The following is a 5,109-nucleotide window of genomic DNA, read 5'->3' on the forward strand; positions in this document are numbered from 1 at the left end:
TTTTTGAGACAGGGTCTCACTCTGTTGCCCAGACCAGAGTGTAGTGGCATGATCAGGGCTCACTGTAGCCTTGACCTCCTGGGCTCAAGCTATTCTCTCATTTCAGCCCCCACAAGTAGCTGAGACCACAGGCATGCATTGCTTGTGGTTTTGTAGAGCTGGTGTCTCACTATATTTCCCAGGCTGGCCTTAAACTCCTGGGCTCAAGCAATCCTCCTGCCCAAAGTGTTGGGATTATAGGCATGAGCCACCATGACCAGCCCTAAGATTCTGTTTTAAATTCTATTTTCCTGAGCCAAAATTAGATTGTGGTCCATCCAGGGTATTTAAAACCAACCTCTATCATGTTCTCAGTAGTAAAATTTAAATTCCTTTACTTACAGTTTTTCAAACAGCTTTGCCTTGTGCTTGATGAATAGGAAATTGGTCGAGTATTCATATCTGCTTATTTCTCCTGCCCCAAAAACTAATCTTCCATTATGATACAGTTTTTCTAAGCAATGTGAATATTTTTACTTGAAATACATATGGAAAGTTCACAGGCTTTGGAGCCAACTTATCATTCACGTACTGACTGTATAACCTTAATCCTGTTACTATCTTCTGCTGAGACTCATTGATCTCCTTTTAAATGGGATTAAGAATTCTTACCATATTATTGACATGTTCAATACATAGTGATTGAAAATCATATTTATTATCATTTTTTTAATTGAGAGGGGGTCTCACCCTGTCACCCAGGCTGGAGTGCAGTGGTGAGACCAACCTCGGCTCACTCCAACCTCTGCCTTCCAGGTTCAAGTGATTCTCCTGTCTCAGCCTCCTGATTTAGCTGAGTGGATGCCACCATGCCCAGCTGCTTTTTGCATTTTTTAGTAGAGATGGGGTTTCACCATGTTGACTAGGCGGGTCTCGATCTTTTGACCTCGTGATCCACCCGACTCAGCCTCCCAAAGTGCTGGGATTACAGGCCTGAGCCACTGTGACTAGCCCTATTATCACTCCTGATTGTTCCTTAATAGAAGGAAAATAGCAAAGGGTACCCAAAACACCCATATTTTTCAAGACAGTTATTTTCTTTTTTAAACATTTCATTTAATTTTTACAACACTATGTGATTGAGACTATTATTTCCATTTGACACATTTTCAGATTGAAGAAGGTGGTAGTCCCACTATATTGGTCTGATGACATCTGGAATACTCTGTATAGTGCTGCTTTTTGGAAGAGAATAGTAAACTGCAGGGAAACTGCAATAGATGGTGAAAATGTTCATGAAAAGGAATTGAAGTTAAGCACATTCAAGGAGACTTCACCAAATTCTACTCCCAAAGTTAAGCATAATCTCTCAGAGATGTCTTATAATGTTAAAATTTATAGAGGAGGTTGAGACTACTTGCTATGATTTTCCTCAACTTCCCTTCTTAACATCTTCATACTTTCCTAAAGGCCCAGTCAAAAGATAAAATGAGCCGGGCACAGTGGCTTTCATTTGTAATCCCTGGACTTTGGGAGGCCAAGGCGGATAGATCGCTTGAGTCCAGAAGTTTAATACCATCCTGGGCAACATGGTAAAACCCCGTCTCTACCCCAAAAATACAAAAATGAGTTGGGCATGATGGCACATGCCAGTGCTCCCAGCTACTTGGGAGGCAGAGGTGGGAGAATCACCTGAGCCCAGGAAGTCAAGGCTGCAGTGAGCCATGATCGTGCCACTGCACTCCATCCTTGGCTCCAGACTGAGACCCTGTCTCAAAACAAACAAAAAAAAAAATAAAATGCCTCCTGGTCAGTTACCATCCCCAACCCTGGGTAGCTTCATATTTTTAAGGAATTTAGTGGATTCCTTGTCTTTCTGTCTTTAGTGGTTGTCCTTACTCTAAGCATGTGAATATATTCTAAAAATAAAGCACTAACAAAGAAATCCTTTTATAAAGACAAATAAGGCACAGCCCTAGCCCTCAAAGAGCCTGGATTCTAGGATAGAGAAAAGACATGTAAAACATGAATATTGTGGATATTAAACACGAGTAAATATCAAAACAAACATGTTTTTGTGACAGGTTCTGTTTTTTTGTTTTTTGGTTTTTTTCTTTTTTTGAGATGGAGTTTCACTCTTGTTGCCCAGGCTGGAGTGCAATGGTGCGATCTCAGGTCACTGCAACCTCCATCTTCTGCGTTCAAGTGATTCTCCTGCCTCAGCCTCTGGAGTAGCTGGGATTACAGGCAACTACCACCATGCCCAGGTAATTTTTTTGTCTTTTTAGTAGAGAGGGGGTTTCACCATGTTGGCCAGGCTGGTCTTGAACTCGTGACCTCAGGTGATCTGCCCACCTTGGCCTCCCAAAATGCTGGCATTACAGGAGTAGCCACCGTGCCCCGCCTTTGTGATAGTTTTATATGTATTATGGTAGAAGTCTACATAGGGGCAGAAAAGGAAGGACTGGGCAACTTTCCTGGAAATGGGAGTTGATAAAGGAATTGTAATGCTTGAATTGACCCGGTGGCTCTCTTTGGCTATATTAACCTGTTGCTGATCTCCCCATATTTCATGAGTTGTGTAAAGAAAAATATAAATTTAATGTTTCTACTTTTCTCTCATTCATTCCTCAAATCTGTGCCTATAGGCATTCATATTTGTTAAATGATAATGGCTTATGATAGCTAATATTTATAGAGCTCTTACCTGTTGCCAGGCACTGTAATATGTGTTTCACATATAGTAACTTGCTTATTTCTTACAACTACTCTCTCAGATAGGTACTGTTATTGTCCCCATTTTAGAGACAGGCACCTGAAGCATAGAGAGGTTAAATACCTTGACCGGAATCACAACTAATAAATGTTGGGACTTGTCTTCAGATCTGGGCAGTTTAGCTTCAGGACCTATGAGTTATTATCAGGCTTGTATCCCCTATGCCTCATACAATGTTGTTGGGGCATCTTGCAAATGTCCATGGGATTAGAAAACAAATGCACATGGGATGATTTTTGAGACAGAGTCTCACTCTGTTGCCAGGCTGAGTGCAGTGGCACAATCTCGGCTCACTGCAACCTCCACATCCCCGGTTCAAGTGATGCTCCTGCCTCAGCCTCCTGAGTAGCTGGGACTACAGGCACGTGCCACCACGCCCAGCTAATTTTTGTATGTTTGGTAGAGACAGGATTTCACCCTGTTGGCCTGGATGGTCTCAATCTCTTGACCTCGTGATCTGCCCGCCTCAGCCTCCCAAAGTGTTGGGATTACAGACATGAGCCACCATGCCCAGCCACGGGAACCAATTTCTAATTGCCATACTCATGACCAAAAGCCTGCACAGTAGCATAGCCTCTGTCTCCTTTCTTTTATTAAACAAGACAGGGAAAAAATGATAAATTTAAGAAAGCTCCTTCTTAGAGCCTGAAACCATCTTCTCTTCATATTTATATTTATATACAATTTCTGGGATAAGATACTAAAAATAACTGTTGATGAGGATGTGGACAAGCAGCCTCTCTCCTACACTGCTGGTAGCACGGAGGATTGACGCACTCTTGCTGAAAGGCCGACTAGGAAATGCATCAAAGGTTGACATATGAAAATCCGTGGATCTAACAGTATGAGCTGCTGAAATTGATGCCAAGAACATAGCTGGAGAAGGGTAAAAAATTTTTGTGAACAAAGATGTTTACCCTAGCTTATTTTTTGTAATAGCAGAAAACTGGAAAGAAGTTAAAAGACCATGAGTAAAACTTGGCTGAATAAATTAGGCTTCATACTTGCAAGAGAATGCTCTGTATTTAAAGCTCTCGGTGTGCCTTCAGATCATTCAGTCTAATTGGAAAAAATGAAGTGTGCCTGCTCGAAAACAGGGCTTGAAACACCAGGCCATCTGTGTTCTCTGTGTTCTTTCTGACCCCCAGTATGCTGTGCCATCAGTTAGGAACTCTCTTCACCTGACAAAACCCTCGTCAAACAAATATCCTCTCATCTGGCACTCCCTCGGGCCAGCTTGCCCTGACCCTGTTAAAGCTCATTCTCCAAATCTTAGGTAGCATTTATCATTTTGTTGTAATTGCTTATATAACTAGCTGCCTTCCCCACTAGGCTTTTATCCTCTAAGCCTAGCACAATGTTATTGGGGCATCTTGACACAGACTTCAAGCATGCTCCCACCTCACCGGTTTGCGCAGGCTGTTCTCAATTGTTCCTCCAAATAGCCTTGTGCCTTAATTGCTCCCCATGTTCCCGTATTTGCTCAAGTGCCATCTTCTCATTAAAGCTGACCCTGAACAGCCCTTTCAAAACAGCATATCTGATCATCAGCACCCCCATTCTCCCTTGCCTCCTCTATTTTTCCATCGCACACCCCTCTTCTAGTATGCTACGTAATTTACTGACTTATTATATTGTACATTGATGTCTCTCCCCACCAGGCTCAACAACAGCAGACATTCTAGTTAACTGCAGCATCACCAGCTCCTGGAACACTCCCTGGAACAGAGCTGTTTTTCAATCAATGTTTGTGGCTAGAATGAACAAAGTGCCTGGTACACAGTAGGCATTCAGTGAATGCCTGTCTTTGCTATTGCCTCCTACCTGGAACAAGTGCTGCCAGAGAGGAGATAGTCAATGAGAGAACGGTTCATATTGCTGAGCCACCACTCATCTAGCAGATGAAATCAGAAACCTGAAAGACATTCTATACCCATTGCTTGGCTCTCAGTTCCCCAGGGTATCACTTATTAGTTGGACCATTCACTCCTAGCATGGCAGAAAGTGGGAAATGGATTTCTTTGTAGCTTCATCTATGTCACATTATCAAACTTTAGGTTTAAGAGTTTCAAATCCTTTGGCCGGGCGTGGTGACTCACGCCTGTAATCCCAGCACTTTGAGAGGCAGAGTCGGGTGGAACACGAAGTCATGAGATTGAGACCATCCTGGCCAACATGGTGAAACCCCATCTCTACTAAAAATACAAAAATTAGCTGGGCATGGTGGCACGTGCCTATAGTCCCAGCTACTTGGGAGGCTGAGTCAGGAGAATGGCTTGAACCTGGGAGGCAGAGGTTGCAGTGAGCTGAGATTACACCATTGCGCTCCAGCCTGGGCAAGAAGAGTGAAACTT

Source organism: Cebus imitator, unplaced genomic scaffold (genome assembly GCF_001604975.1).
Source record: "Cebus imitator isolate Cc_AM_T3 unplaced genomic scaffold, Cebus_imitator-1.0 Scaffold445, whole genome shotgun sequence".
Classification (NCBI taxonomy): domain Eukaryota; kingdom Metazoa; phylum Chordata; class Mammalia; order Primates; family Cebidae; genus Cebus; species Cebus imitator.